Source organism: Anomalospiza imberbis, chromosome 15 (assembly GCF_031753505.1).
Source record: "Anomalospiza imberbis isolate Cuckoo-Finch-1a 21T00152 chromosome 15, ASM3175350v1, whole genome shotgun sequence".
In the NCBI taxonomy this organism is placed as follows: domain Eukaryota; kingdom Metazoa; phylum Chordata; class Aves; order Passeriformes; family Viduidae; genus Anomalospiza; species Anomalospiza imberbis.
This window is the reverse complement of record NC_089695.1, coordinates 1,220,638-1,236,194: the sequence shown is the minus strand read 5'-3', so window position 1 is coordinate 1,236,194 and position 15,557 is coordinate 1,220,638. Positions and strand designations below refer to the sequence as shown.

The 15,557-nt window shown below is 44.7% G+C and overlaps 1 protein-coding gene across 2 annotated transcripts in view; it reads right to left on the bottom strand.

The window, feature by feature from the left end:
- CTNNA1 (catenin alpha 1) overlaps positions 1–15,557 on the bottom strand; it is a 118,218-nt gene that overhangs the window by 64,939 nt on the left and 37,722 nt on the right. The window contains exon 1 of one of the 2 annotated variants that reach the window (XM_068205496.1): positions 6,578–6,659. The exons of the other annotated variant lie outside the window; for it this stretch is intronic. The gene's annotated coding sequence lies outside the window, so the exon portion shown is untranslated. Of the gene's footprint in view, positions 1–6,577; positions 6,660–15,557 lie in introns of those variants that run through there. 2 annotated transcript variants of the gene reach the window in all.

The window sequence follows — 15,557 nt, the reverse complement described above, 5'->3', positions numbered from 1 at the left end:
GGAAAAGCTTTACAAAATCATTGTTACCTAATCAACCATTTCATTACCATGAAGATTTTAGGAAATTTTATTATAATGAGGTAAAACTCTATTTGCTATATTTGACATAGGATTCACATGCTTTAGGTCTTATTTTGGGAGAAATTTTTTTACAGTGAAGGTGGTGAAGCCCTACGACAGGTTACCCAGAGAGGTGGTGGATGCCCCTTCCCTGGAAACACTGCAGGCCAAGTTGGACAGGGATGTGGGTGACCTGATCTGCTTGAAGCTGTTCCTACATATTGCAGGGGGCTGGACTAGGGTGATTTTAGAGGTCCCTTCCCACCCAAACCATTTTGTGATTCTATGAAACAAAAAAAGGACAAGTGTCTCAGTAGCACAGTCCCATGTTTGTTTCTGTGATGCACAACTCCAGAGGTTTGGCTGCCAAGGGCACTGAGCAAACCCTTCTGGGCTGACAGGTAACCAAACCCTGATTTCAGCTCTTCAGCTGGTTTTAATCCACAAGGTCTGTAATTTGACTTTTTCTTCTAAGTTTTCTAAAAGGACAAAAGTTAAACACACACAAAAATCATTTAAACATAAAAGCCAGGAGCAAGAAGCTGAACCACGACCAGAGGGGAACATCCCTTGAGTTAAACTAAATTTCTTCTCCCCAGTATGTAACACAAATACTTGCAGCATGCATACACAAGCAAAATAAAAAGGTATTGATGTTTAAATGAAGTAATCAATCGTTCTTTTATACAATCAAGGTATTTCTTTTAAATGCCATGGAAGTAACTTCCCTGTTATCCCCAGCAGACTCTACTCCTTGTACATTGAATACTCAAGCAACCTGGACACAGAGGAGATGCTGGTTTTCCTTTCACCCCTCCCTGCCCCACAGCATGGGCAGTGCAGCCACTGTTTGACAGAGGTGCATCATGCTTTGTACCAGTTAAAAAAAACCAGCCATATTTCATGAGAAGTCTTGGAGTAAGTGGAAAAGCTTCATCCATCAAGAAGGTTCTTAAATAATGAATGAGTCATAATTCTTTACAGTCAAAAGCAATTAATTTTCTGTATTGTAATCAGGAGAATAAATCTGAAAAATCCATTCTAATGGCTGTGAATCTGAAGGTAGTGTTGCAGCTGAATTTTTAATTTTAAAATACAGGAGCAGTGAGGACTTCTGCTGTTTAAACATACAATCTTCTACCAAACAGAACAGCTTTACTGCATATTTAATAGGCAGAATGGGTTTTGTGAGACCACATGAGATTAAAGACAGCTTTAGATACAGGAAATAATTTCAAGCAGAAAGGTCCTTCCAAGATACCTCTTAACTGTATAGCCACTAAAATACTTTAAATATTCTTTATGAAGTGTACAAAATACTCAGAAAATCTTGCTGCAAGAAGTAGTTTTACTTATATGTTTGCAAAGAGCTAAAAATATTGAGTAGTGTGTTAATGTGGAATGCAGTTCAACCCTACAGCAACTGTTCCTATTAGGAAGCATTTGCTCTTTTCCACTAACTCCTAAATAATCCATCACATATCCAAAACCTCTGCCTGAAAAGCCATGTGCTGTTAGCTGGGACTATCAATTCCTGCCCTCAAATGGATTGCTTCAGCCCTAACACCACTTTAAGTTTGAATTCTTTTAGAGAAAAAAAACCTGCAAAATTAATAGAGCTCTTAGTAAAGCTAATAACAACACAGTCTGCTGAGGAGTGAGAACATGGGAAAGGGACAGGGACACAATGCTACAAGGGCAGTTCCATCACTGAAGGCACCACACAGCACTTAACTGGGGAAAAACAGTTCTGCACTGCAGTCACTCAGCAGCTTTGCTAACAACCCCTGCTTTAAGGAGGCAAATTTCAGCTGTCCAAGCAGTCCAGCTGCTCCAGAGGGAGATTGTGCACTCAACATCCTCAGCACACACCTCTCAAAGGATCTGAGCCAGGAACAAACCCCCAGGTTGGGAAAACCACCCAGAAGGGCCATGCTGCAAGCCCCCAGGTCTAAGCACACACCTCTGACTTAAAGAGCAGGAGATATTAAAGCAGCATCTCTGCTGTCCTCAGGAGAAGACAACGTGCTCTAGTAAAGACCTGGAACTACTTATTGATCCTGTCCAGCCCTGAAGCACAACATCCCCACACAAACAGCAACAGCTGCTTGAAATTCTGGCTGAATAATTGAAGGGTTAAAGAACTCCTCCTCAAGCTTTCCAGATAGTCCTGAAGATGGAAACAGCTGGAAATAGATGGAACTGCTTCCAGTTAGGACAAACACTGAGCTCAGCACCCAGGGGAGCAGCAGGTCTCTGCAAGGCTGACCAGAGCAAAGGCAGCCAAGCTGGGGAGCTCCTCATGACAGCTGGAAGCTCTCTGGGTAGCAAGGGTTTATCTGCAGAGTGCAGGCCTTCAAGAATTCCACAGCCACAGGGCAGGTAGGCAGAGAAAGCCATCTCTAGTTTATATTCTTGTCTGTGGATGACCAGCTTAGCTCTGGGATGTCCATTAGCACCATAGCAGCTGTGGAGCTTGGAAGTGAGGGAGCTGTGTCTTCCGATGCCTTCCACCTGCATTTAGCATCCAGAAACTTCCAAAAAGGCTAAGGTTAGACATCTGATTGGAATGAACCAGAAAAAAAAAACAAAAAAAACCCAACCAAACCCAAAACGAAACCAAAACAAACCAACCAACCCAGTGAGCTTTGGTAGGTACTGCATCTTTAACAAGACACTACACTCAGAACAAAAATGAGATACTTCAGACAAGTTCCTAGAGTCTTTGGTGACTTCTAGGAAATGTCTGTCCACCCTCTACTCAACTATTAGGAGCTGTCTGTTCACCTTTGTCTTGGCTTTGCCAAACCAGGACAGCCATTTACGGAACCCACGAAGTATCAGCCTCAATGGCTCAACGTGCAGCGAGCTGCTGCTCGGTATTCCCCCGGCCACTGAGTGCAGAGCAAGTGTCTAGACTGGCTACAATACCACCCATAGTTAAACCCAGCAAACACCCACAGAGCTCACTTTGTAACAACACATCAGCATCAGGACTAAGGAATTCCAGTTCTTTACAGACCATTCAGAATACCCTCAGTGCTGGGAACTTCTGAACAAACTGCAGTGACTCCTTCACACCAAGTTTTGAATTAGTCAGCATAAATAAATAGTTGTAAATCTTTGTTGATAAATTTGAAACTTGGATAAAACACTGCTTTGTTCCACACCCAAGAGGTGTTTCTGGAATGAATTCCAAGCCCTTGTCCCCCTGCTGCAGAGCTGTCCCTTCCCAGCAGAGCCCAGGCCAGCAAGCAGGAGGCTCCTGAGCACACAGCACTGGCATAGCAGTGGGATCATTGCTGGAGCTGTGGGATATGAGTGCTCCACACCTTCCCCAGCCCCTCCCGTCTGACAGCACACCCTCAAACACAGGGACAAATGGAAACATAGACAAAGAGGAGGCAGACTCCAGTGCACCCAGCAGATAAATCCCAGGGATATTGTCCCTTCATACCTAGAGCTGTCTATGGACAACAATTAACTTGACAAAGGGTGCCAGGAGAGTGTCCAGAGACACATGAAAAAGGTTTATGCCACTTTCAAATGAGCTGATGCCACCCAGCTGCAGACTGCTTCTTCCTTCCTAGTGGGCACTCCATCATTTGAATATGGCCCAATAAAGCTGCATCATCAAGAGAGGAACTTTCTGACACCTACTTTTACTGCCCATTTATTCCAAACCAGTCTCCATCAGGCAAATTAGTAAGTGATCATCAGCTTTAGAAAGCAATTTCAATTGTTCATGCAAACATAGCTCCACTGTAGAAAACAGCTCACTGCCACTACCCTAACCTGAGGCTGTGCTGGCACAATCAACAACAAAACCCAGTCCATCCTGCCTGGCCATGGCGCCCATGGGAAGCAGGAAAATCCCACAAAACTACTCCAAAAATATGAGCTTATGCAAATAACAAAACAACTCAACCACCCTATCCCTCTAAAGCATTCATTATGCACACATATGCAGTTAATTAAATATATATAAAACAGAGACATTTCAGGTGGATTTCCTGTGTCACATTATGAAATACATGCAATCAGTGATCCTGGGGAACTAACTGATATCAATCAAAAAATATTTAAAAGTCAAAAGTAAATCTCAAAACAAACCCTTTAATGGGAAGTTTACTCACGGAAAGAGTTATAAAAGGGTTTTTTTTATAATTACTCCATCCTGTTTCCTACATTTGCTTATGCAAGAGAAGTGTTTTTAACTACTGACAGGACTAGGATTAAATGACAAGTCCTCATACTTGCTCCAGATTGTTCATAGGCACAAGGTGAAAAGTATGATAAAGAACATGAACAGGTTTTAGTGAGCTGAGCCAGGAAAAAAAAAATCAAACCCACATACCTTCTGAGCAGAAAATAGGACCTTTTTGTGATTATTAAAACAATTTCTATCAAGGCAAGTACACAGGCTGATTTCTACTCTGACAAGTGGTTTGGTCACTTCTTTTTATGTAATGCAGTTATTATCAAGAGAAGTCTGCATTACCTCTGTTATCAAAACCACTGCCTTCAAACCAAATATTTCAAGTTAGTAACATACTTCCAGTCACTTCACTAATATTAAAAAAAAACCTCCAAAAATCTTATTTTCTCACAGGAGAGCTATAATTTGCAACTTCAGTCTTGCAGTCAGTCCCCTAATGAAAAAGAAAAATCAGGAGAGCACATTCCTCCACATTTCACAGCATCTTTTAACTTCAATAGCAACTGACCAAAAGCTTCAGGACTGCTCCAGGCTAAAAATCATTCCTAATCCCTGTAACTCAGTCTGGAATTCCCACTCAAGGGCAAAACTGGGAGCAGCTAGAAATATTGGGACTGGTTTGTAAGAATCCACATCTTAAGAACAACCAAATGCAGCTGCCCCAGCTCTGGAAGTGTCCAAGCCAGGTTGGAAATGAGGCTAAAAAGGAAGGAGTGTGCCCAGTGAGAACAGGGTCAGGTGACATGGGAAGAACAGAGCTGCTGCTTCCCCCACTGCAGGCAGAAAATCCGTGTGGACAAAGCTCAGCTGGAGCTGGAGCTGCCAGAACTGGGGAATAATAACAATTTACAAAGATATTAATGGCAAAAGGCAGTGTAGAAATTACTTCAGTGTGTTCCAGGATGAGGACGATCATCTCACAGACAGGGACAGGGAAAGGCAGAGATGTTTAATGCATTCTTTGCCTCTGTCTTCAACATGGATCATGGACCAAAGGGGTCCCAGTGCCCTGAGCTGGAGGACCATGACTATGACAATGATCTGCCCGCAGCTGACCCTGAAATCATGCAGGATCTGCTGCTCCAGCTGGATCCCTACAAACCTATGGGGGCCTGATGGGATTCATCCAAGAATCCTCAAAGAGCTGCTGATATCATCACAAAGCCTCTCTAGATGATTTTTGAGTGGTGTTGGGAATTTGGAGAGGTCCCAGCTGACTGGAAGCTGGGGAACATTGTTCTGATTTTCAAGAAGGGCAAGGAGGAGGACCCTGGAAACCACAGGCTTGTCAGTCTCACTTCAGTGCTGGGTAAAGTTATGGGATTATTCTGGGAGGTGTTGAAAAACACCTGGAGGACAACACAGGCACCAGTCACAACCAACATGGCTATAGAAGGGGAAAGTCCTGCTTGTCAAACCTGATTCCCTTCTGCAACAGGGGATCCCACCTGGTTGATCAAGGAAAGCCAGCTGATCTGAGGTTTTTGGACTTCTGGCTCAGGGTGGATCTCAGGGAAAGGTTCTTCCCCAGAGGGTGCTGGCAGTGCCCAGGCTCCCCAGGGAATGGGCACGGCCCTGAGGCTGCCAGAGCTGCAGGAGCCTTTGGACAGCGCTGCCAGGGATGCCCAGGGGGGATTGTTGGGGTGTCTGGGCAGGGCACTGGAATTCTTCTGGGTTCCTCCAAGTCAGGAGATTCTGATCCTGTAAGTCTTCTTTTAAGCGATGGTGAAACCAAACCTTGAAAGTTACTGTCTAGTGCTATCAATGTATTATTTCTTAAGGAGAAAAAAACATCATTGCAACAGCAAAAGGTAATTTTTTTTTACTATTATTTGCAGCTGTGGTGTGGGGGAGGAAGGGATGAAGAGAGGTGTTTGTCAGGTCTGAAAAACAACAGATTCTCAAACATTTTGTGCTACTTTTATACCACTTCTAGGTAACAGATCTATCTACCAGTGCTCTCTTAAGGCTTATTCTTATATCTAGCAAGCTAATAGCATATGTTTTATGATATATAACACGAAGGCTCTACACCTCTGCAGCACATTTCTATCACTGAAGCAAAAATATCTATTTTTAAGGTCAGTAATGGTAGGAAAGTGCCAGGGTGCCAAGAAAGTCATCCTGTAACAACATACATCTTTTCCCTAAAAGCGCAAATGAAAACCCAAATTGGCAATAATACATCACACGCTAAACCTGACTTTTCATGGAATCGAGTTTCCCCAGCTCCCATCACATCATGAGGCTGGGGCTCTGCAAGCCAGACCAGCCCCAGCATTAACCAAGCAAATGTACCTGAAACCTTTTACAAAATGGCAGAGGTTTCCATTTCTCGTTACCCTGCAGGTGTTTCTTAGCTGAGCTCAGAGGCAGCTGCAGGGCTCTGGCTGCCCTGGCGCAGTGTGCCAGGCCCCTGTTCCAGCAGCACGCTCAGAACACAGAATATCCTGAGCTGGAAGGGGCCCACAAGGATCAGAATCCAACTCCCAAGGGATGGAGCCCCATACCTTGGGGTTATTGACAGCACACTCCAACCCCCTGAGCCCATCTCGGGGTCACTCTCTCCACCCCAGGGCAGTTCCTGCCTCCATGTCACAGAGGCAGAGGAGTGCTGTGTCTCTGTCTCACCTGACTCCAGATGTAAAGGGGCTACTTTGCAGTGGCTCTGGCATCCTACTACTGCAATTTGCAATCCCATGCTCCTACCCCTCCCTGCTGTGAGGTGTCAGGGCTTAGGACTCCAGCACTTCCAGACAGGCTGCTCCTTCTCCTGGACCACAGCCCCCAGCTCAGACAGAAGCACAAAACCTGTGCTGGAAAAGGAGCAGGACAGCACCGCATCACAGCCCCCACAGGCCCTGGAACAGATCACAGCTGCTGATAAAAGCTCCATTTTAAACCTAGAGTGTCTTCATGCAGCACCCAGATCAAAATAATGCTAGATCCCCCCAGCCAAGTACAGCCAGGTGAGATCTGACCCAGGCTGCAGCGAGTGACAACCAGGAGCTCAAGGGGGCTGCTCAATATTTTGTCAACACTTCCAGCTGTTTCCTCCCAAGGGATTTTGCCAAGTGACGACTGGTTAAGCTTGGCTACAGGTCAATTCATCTCACTTCCAGTATGCCTGGTTAGATGGGAGAAGCAGGATGGATGGGGGAATGTCTCAGAATACAAAATCAGGGGGACAAACCACTTCTAGCAGGAGTCATCAGAGAGCTGCTGGGGCTGGCGAGTAGTCTACCACCGGAGCGGGCTTGGTTTTTCTTTTTTATGTTAATTAGCAACTTTATCTAAGGAATATCTCAAGATTTTCCTTTGCAAATTACATGAATTAATAGATATATCCAGAAGCACGAAAAGCAGGCTGAAGTTTACACCTGCAGTAATTGTAAAAGCCTTGAGATATTGTAGTTTTTATCAAATTTTACATGTGTGCAAAAGGCTTTAGAAATAGAACTAAAATTGGAACAACACAGACCCCTGCAAAACTCAAATTAAAAGGAGTGAGCCAAGGCAGCATATGCCCTTTCCAAGAGGAAGAGAATGCATTATAAATCTGGGAATAAAGCCACCTAACTCCTGGCAAGACAGCTTGGAGAAACAGATAATAAAGCAATCCTACCAATATGGTCACAAGACATTCAAAGTTAGAATTAATGTATCCTTTATTCATTATTAGAAATAGAAATAGGTTTAATTTGCAACAGATTTAAAAGCGTTTCCTGTAGGGGGGATTCAGCAGCCTCAACCTGCCATACACCAACAAAAAAAATAGGTATGAAGTTGCCTTTGACAGGAAGCAATAGGTATTAAAAACTAGGAACAGCAGGAAAAGCTGACTAATTGTTAAGACCCTCAAGCCTTGGCAGCAGCAAAAGCAGCAGAATCTCCTCTCCATCACAGAATCCCACAAAGGCCTGGGTGGGAAGGGACCTTAAAGATCATCTCATTCCACCCCTGCCATGGACAGGGACACCTCCCAGTATACTCCCAGTATCCCAGGCTGCTCCAAGCCCCAGTGTCCAGCCTGGCCTTGGACCCTACCAGGGATCCAGGGGCAGCCACAGCTGCTCTGGGCACCCTGTGCCAGGGCCTGCCCACCCTCACAGGAGCAATTCCTTCCCAATATCTGATCTGAAGCTACTCTGGCAGTAGGAAGCCATTCCCCTTTGTCAACCGTCTCTCTCCATATTTCCTGTGGCTCCTTCAGGCCCTGCAAGGCCACCCTGAGCTCAGCCCAAAGCTTCTCCTCTCCAGGTGAACCATCCCAGCTCTCCCAGCCTTTCCTCCCAGCAGAGCTGCTCCATCCTCTGCTCATCCTGGAGCCTCCTCTGGGCTGGCTCCAGCAGCTCCAGCTCCTCCCTGTGCTGGGGCAGCTCTGCAGGGTCAGCATCTGTGGAGTCAGGTGAAGTCCCTGAGAAGCCAAAAGGGCTCAGAAGCAGCCCTGGCTGCCCAGGAGGAGGATCCCACTGAGTGCACTCAGACCAAGCCAACCTCATCTACATCACCTCCATTCACCCAGAGCCAGTGACTCACCGGGGCACTGTGGGGGATTAAAAAGCCCAGAAACGTGGTGTGCATACCTTCATCACCAAGCTATTATTTACTAAGCTAACTAATTAGCCAGCCACCCTTGCAGATAATAAGAATGCATTAAAGTATTTAGAATTCCAGTACAAGCCTGGCACTTACTAAGTGGCTGTCCTTCTTCAAAAGAAAATGAATGTCAAAGGAAATAAACCATTTAGGAACACTCAGCACATCTGAGGTGCAGGGGAAAGGCAGCATCACCTCAGCATCCAGGAAAGGAAAGGAAAACAAAGCTGAGTGCTATGGGATGCCGAGACATTTCAAACTTTTAATTGTATTATCTTCTATTTCTAAAGAGATCATTAGATACACAATTTGAATTATCGTTAGATAGATAAAGTAACAGCTATTAAAAATGAAGAGAATTAATACACAGAACTGCAAAAACTGGCACAGAAAAAGCAGGAGATTGAAGGTACTTGAGCTGACAGTAATCTGAAAAACTCAGCTGGTAAATTCAGTTTTACACCAAGAAATAAGTTGTAACTGAATCTACACTTCACTGCAGTCTAGCACTGAAAGCACCCTTCCCTGCACACAGGCACTGCTCCAGGAGTGGGTAATAGAATCAAAGTCACAGAGCACGTTTACACAACGCATAAATAATCAATCCCCTGGAAATAACACCAGAAATACTCCCAGGGGATACAAGTGCCCTGTGTACTTGAGTGTCCTGCTGTTACAAAAATGCTCCTCAAGTCCAGCTGAGGATACCCATAACTTGGAGGCATGGGGGAAATAGGCTTCCACAGCACTACAAAACTGACCGGAGATTAAAATTTAGAGGAAGTTTGGAGAATTCAGCATCTGCCACCAAAAAGGCAGTTTTACTTTCTCTGTGAAAGTGCCCTCATGGGTGGGTGGGTGTGTACAGGACAGGAAGAATCGAATAATTACCACCTTTTTTTCTCTCCACACACATTCCTGACAGGCTCCTCTCACTCCTGCACACACAGGAGCAGCCCCTGGGGTGAGCACAGCTGTGACTGACTGCAGTGGGGAGGAGCAGCAACCCATCTCTCCTGTGGCTACCAGAGCCACACGGCAAACCCACCCTCACAAGAGCATCAACATCTCCATGGCCTGGTGAAGACCCTGCCTTCCCCAGGGAAAGGGCCCTGCAGGAAGGAACATGCTCATCTTGTAGGCCATTAGCTCCAAAGGGGTCACCTGCCCAGGCTCAAGGCTGAAGAGCTTTCAATTTCTTTCTCTTCAGTTATTTCTGCATTAACTTCTTGTTTTCTTGGCTTTTTTCAGTCCACTGACCTCTAGAATTTGGATTCTTTGACTCCTGGAGAGATGCCCAAAAAACTCATTCTGCCTCTAAGGAAATTCACAATTTGGCATTTAAGAGGAACAGTATCAAGTGATATGGCTGCAGTCTTATTTTGTACTTGACATCAGAGCTCTCCAGTCACCTTCTTCCCCCAAAATGACTCAATAAAGAGTCCTCAAAGGAGAGGTTCAAAGGCACAGTAGGGAAGAGGAAGCCAGCCCCACATCCCACATTCCTCCCTACACAATCCGGGAGGCTGAGTGCTGAGGGGGAGATACACACACAAACCCTCTGAAAAGAGGGAAATGAGACTGAAGCCACAGATGCAGAAGCCACCTGGGCGGTACCTCACAGCCAGTTGCTCAACCTCTAAACAAGCAGAATTAATTGCATTAATTCTGGGGTTTAGTCAAGAGAACTTGAATAAAAATAATGCATACTTAAAAGCAGTGCAGAGTATTGGGTTAAAAACCATGGGGACAGCATGTACATGGAGGGATCTGACTTGGGCACCACTGACATTCACAGCTGCAATTTATCTGCTGGGAAGCCTGAAAGGCAAAACATCCATCAACTTCCAACACCAGATACAGGACAAAATGTGTATGCTACAAACAAGTCCCAGGGTTATCTTCCTACGCAGCAGACAGGGGCTTTTTAAAGCACCATATACCAATGCTGCAGGTAGTATCAGAAAAGAAAATAAACTCAAAAAAATAGCTAAAATCTCAAGCACATAATGAGATTGGTGTTTCAAAGAAATTGCTTAAGTATCTCCAGCATTCCTTAACATCTCTGTAAGTATTTTAATTTGGGGAGAAACTATGCGACTACATTCATATATCAAGATGACGTGAAAAGAAATTTAACAGTATCAGGATTATTTGAAGTCTTGAACAGTTTAGGATAGTCAATGTTCCAACTCCCCCAACAGCCCCTGTGTGCAGCCTCACAGCCAAATCTTCATCTGTCATCATATTAAAAAAGCTGCCTGCCACACCTGCAGGTGGGAACCTTACTCCAAAATTCAATCAATCAAAGGCAACAAAAAAGTACTTTAGGGTTTTGGAGTCTTTTTTAAGGAATCCATCCTTTAAATACAAGGTCAAAACAAATTCCCTAAACCCCAGCAGATGAGAGGCAAGCTAGAAGGATGCTCTGGAGCAGTCACGGCACTCCGGACTGGCGCACCTGCATCCCCAAGATGCTCCTCATCTCTGTGCAGTCACTCCCCCACACACTCCCATGTCACCCACACTTCCTGTGCCTCACAGATTTCACTCTCAAGATACCACACCTACAAAGTTGAACTGATCCTAAACCAAGAACCATCTCTTTTCAGAGCCTTTTCCCCCCAGAGAAGTAGTAGGCCTCATTTCGCCACATCACTCCGCAGGTTTCAGACGTAACTGATAATGTCAATTCACGTTATCATATTCAGCAAACCACAGCTGACAACACCTCAGGCATATCAAAGAGATTCTGAGCTGAGAAGCAATTTTTTTCTTCTGGCCACATATGGCAGCAGTGGAGCACCCAATGAATGGCAAAAGCCTTGTTTCTTGACAGACAGACGTTACCAGGAAGGCAGTGGAGTTGATACTCCACGAGTGGCTGCACATCCCACAATATTTGCATTCACTCTGACACAGACAATAAAGAAAAACACCCTCCATTTGTGGAAGGCACAGGTATTTGTGAAAGCCAGCACAGAACCATCTGGGTTTGATTCTTCACTGCCTACTGGTAATTTTGCACAAGCCCTGGTTTTCCCTTTGTGGCTCAATGGCAGTGCTTTTTTTAATTGCTGCTGAGAAAAATGCACCTTTTAGCCCACCTCTGCAAGGCAGCTCCTGACCTGACAGCCTCTGGTTTTGTTGCTCTTATTGTAAGGAAACAACTCTTCTAGAATGCCTGTTCAGCAAAAATAACTTGTGAGTATCCAGTCTCCAAAGTCATGAAGTGTTTTCACATAGCCTGAGCAGGTTTTTAACCCTGCCATACACAAGCTGGCTCTGCTGCTTCCCCTCGGACTCCTATCCCTCCTGCTAAAGGAATGTGTCCCTGTGTAGGCCAGGAGGAAGCCAAAGTTCTCTCCTCTATTTCAACAGTGTTCCAAGATACAGCTTAAGCCTCATCCTTTTCTCAGACATGAGAAGGATTAAGTCACTCTTTTGCCTCTATTTAAATTCCAGAGAGCTGCCACTATTTGGATAAGCCACAAATGCTAATTATTCTGTATTGATTCTGCTGACTTTCTGGGACAAACGAGGTCTGAAGCTCCAGGACACATTAAAAGCATTACAGAACATCAGCCTCTTACACAGGGTAAAACAGGTTAAGCAAGAGCTGAGTCTGGATAATAAACACCACATCCAGAAGAGAATATCCCAGTTTCCATCAAGTCCCCTAATGCTTCCAGCAGGAGCTGTAAAAAAGATGAAGAGGTACTGGAAAGGAAAAAAATGAAAGAGCACAACAGGTTTTGCATGTCATGGGCACACTGGAGAGGAGACAAGTGGTACCACACAGACACAGGGACACGTGTGTACATGGACAGTGACTGTTCTCCTCTCCTTTCATTATCTCCTGAATCCCATCTGCAGATGGAACTTAATCCAGAGTTTGTATTAGATCAAGGCAAAAGAAAATGGAGAAGTTGAGGACTTTAGAATTAAGTATGTCATTGCAATACAAGAATTGTGGTACTCCAGCTTTGTAATAATTCCATCACCCCCTTCCTCCAACGAGAGGAATTGAAAAGCCCAGTTGTGTGTGTAATACTTCTGCACACTGAGAGCATGATCCTGCTGGAGGCTAAAGACTGTTTATCCACAGATCAGCAGTCACTGTGCAAACTTACATGCTCCATTCCATCCATACTCCTCGAATCTGACTTTGAGAGACTACTCAAGTATCACGAAATGGAGTTGCATTAGGGGTGACTACATATTTGATCTTATGTAAACAGATAAAGTTCAAATATTTTCCTACAAAACAGTAGAATTCAAATGAATTAAGCCATAAACCACAATGTTAAGGCAGAAACTATGCACAGCATTGGAGTGTATTTATGTAAAACCACTCAGAGTTCAACAAAAGTAAAACACTGCAAAATGCCAACCTCCATATCACAAACAATGCTGTACAGATTATTATTGCAGGTTTTCCCTGCACCAATCTTAAATGTTATTTGATCAACATGAGATTAAGAAAGGTCAAGATTCATAATGTATTATCAGAAGATCAGAATGTGTTAACATTGGAGATGGACACATGCCTGACAAGAAAGGAGGTGTTTCACCAACACAAAAGCAAAGGGTGAAGGGGGAAAGGAGGGACCAGGTAGGATGGGAGCCTTCACTGCCACTCAAGAGTATCCACAGGACTCAATTCCTGTTCAGAGCCAGCACTAGAGCTCAGCTCTGCTGCACAGCTGGCTGCAGTGAGCACTGTAAGTGAGGGCAGCCACCTTCCTTCTTTTACATTACATACATACATTAAGAGTCTGTAACAAAAATGCTGCAAAGTGTGGAAAGGCTGCAAGGGTGAGTTCTGCTGTACAAGGCAGTTCAGAACAAGTCCCAGCTGCTGTCAAATCTATTCAATTTAAGAGAGTTCTCGCTGGCAGCTCTGCACCAAACAAGCAGCAAAGGCTGAAGGCGGTGGATGGAGCACAGAAGTGATTTAAGACTTCAAGAGACTCCTACTGAAATCAGACCTGAGGTGTGAGTGCTGGGCTTTGCTGGGATTCTCTCAGGAGGCACTCAGCCAGCCATATGCTTCTTTAAGAGATGCATCTGCACAGCACAAAAACTGTCTTGGGTCTGGAAAAGCATCCAGGACTTGCAAGCTGTGCCACTGGCATCAGTGGCTGCACTGGCCTGTGCCCCCACCCAGGGCACACAGCTGGAGCCAGATGTGCTGCCATGCCTCCCCTCTAGGGCTGGGCACCTCAAGTTGTTTGGGGTCTCTAGAACAGCAATTCCACATCAACACTGGGACAAGTTCAGGGAAACCACTGGGGGTGACAGGGAAGACTCTGATGAGCTTCAAAACCCAAAGACCACAAGGTGCACAGAACTTTGCATGAGCTGGACTCTTCAGAACGTCTCAAATTCCGTAAGTGCTTCTATTACTCCCTAAGAAACAGAAGGTGCCAGAACATCTCCTGAAAACCCCACACTGAAGTCCCAAACGAGGATGGTGTTGGGTGAACACCTGGAAGCTTGATTCAGGCTTCCCAAAAATGCCTGACTAACACAGTGTGAAGTTCTCACCATCTTCATCTGGCTTCACTCCAATGATGCTGAAATATTTACGCTATGGCAGCCTGTAAGCATTAAACTTAAAACTCTTATCACTTCAGAAGTGTTCTGTTTCTAAAAGCAGCATTTTTGTCAAAGCAATAATGTCTATGGAAATTAGGGCCCAGCATAACAGCACAGCTCTCTACTGAGCAGCAAAGTCCATGACAGGAAAACCCATCCAGGCTTTCAAACCACATCCATCATGTCAGCACTCAGGCATCTTAAACTGACAAACAATATTAAAAAAGAAAGTGTAGATTATCTCAAGGCAGAATTTTTATCAGCATCTTTATCATCAACACAGATCAGTGTGCCATTTTAATTCACATCTATTCCCACAGAAACAGATGCTTTCATTAAAAGGGCTATGCAAGAGCCCTTTCAGTATATAGATACTTGTTATAAATGAATTTCACAGTCATGTGAAAATTCACGTGCTCCTTTCCAAGCCTGGATCCTTGATGGGCATACAAAGCTGTGGATCAACATTATTAATAGGCAAATTCATCATGAAAACACATCTCCATTCTGTAAATTGCAAGTGTGTCAGGAGTAGAAATATCCTTTGCTGGTAGTTCTGAAGACAAATGATTTCTCCCAGCAGATATTGAATAGATAAGCCAGGCACTTTCCTGCCCAATCACTTTCCAAGCAACAGAGATGTTCAGAGAAGCTTAGGAAAGAAAAGCAAAATAGTGCAATTAAGGTCGAGCAAACAGCACTTTTGTGGAGTATTACATTCCCCTAACTGCACTGAACACAGACACAAAAGTGCAAACTAAGCATTTGACAAGTTATGGGTCCACCAGGTCCAAATCCAGCAGTGTTGGGACCTTCTCCGGAGACCCCAACATCCAAACCACGCTGGCCTGCAAGAGTTCCCTGAGGCAGAGCAGGGCCACACCCTGGGCTCAACCACCTCCCTCACCTTGAAGTTGTGCCATACCAGAATAGGTCAAATTAAAATCTAAATCAAAAAGAAACACAATCCCCACCCCCAAACAGACCCTGCTGTGGTGCTCAAGCACTTGAGACCAAAGAGAAGATGGAAACCAGGGAAAATAAAAAGCCATCCTGAAGTGATGTGTGCCTGGAATGC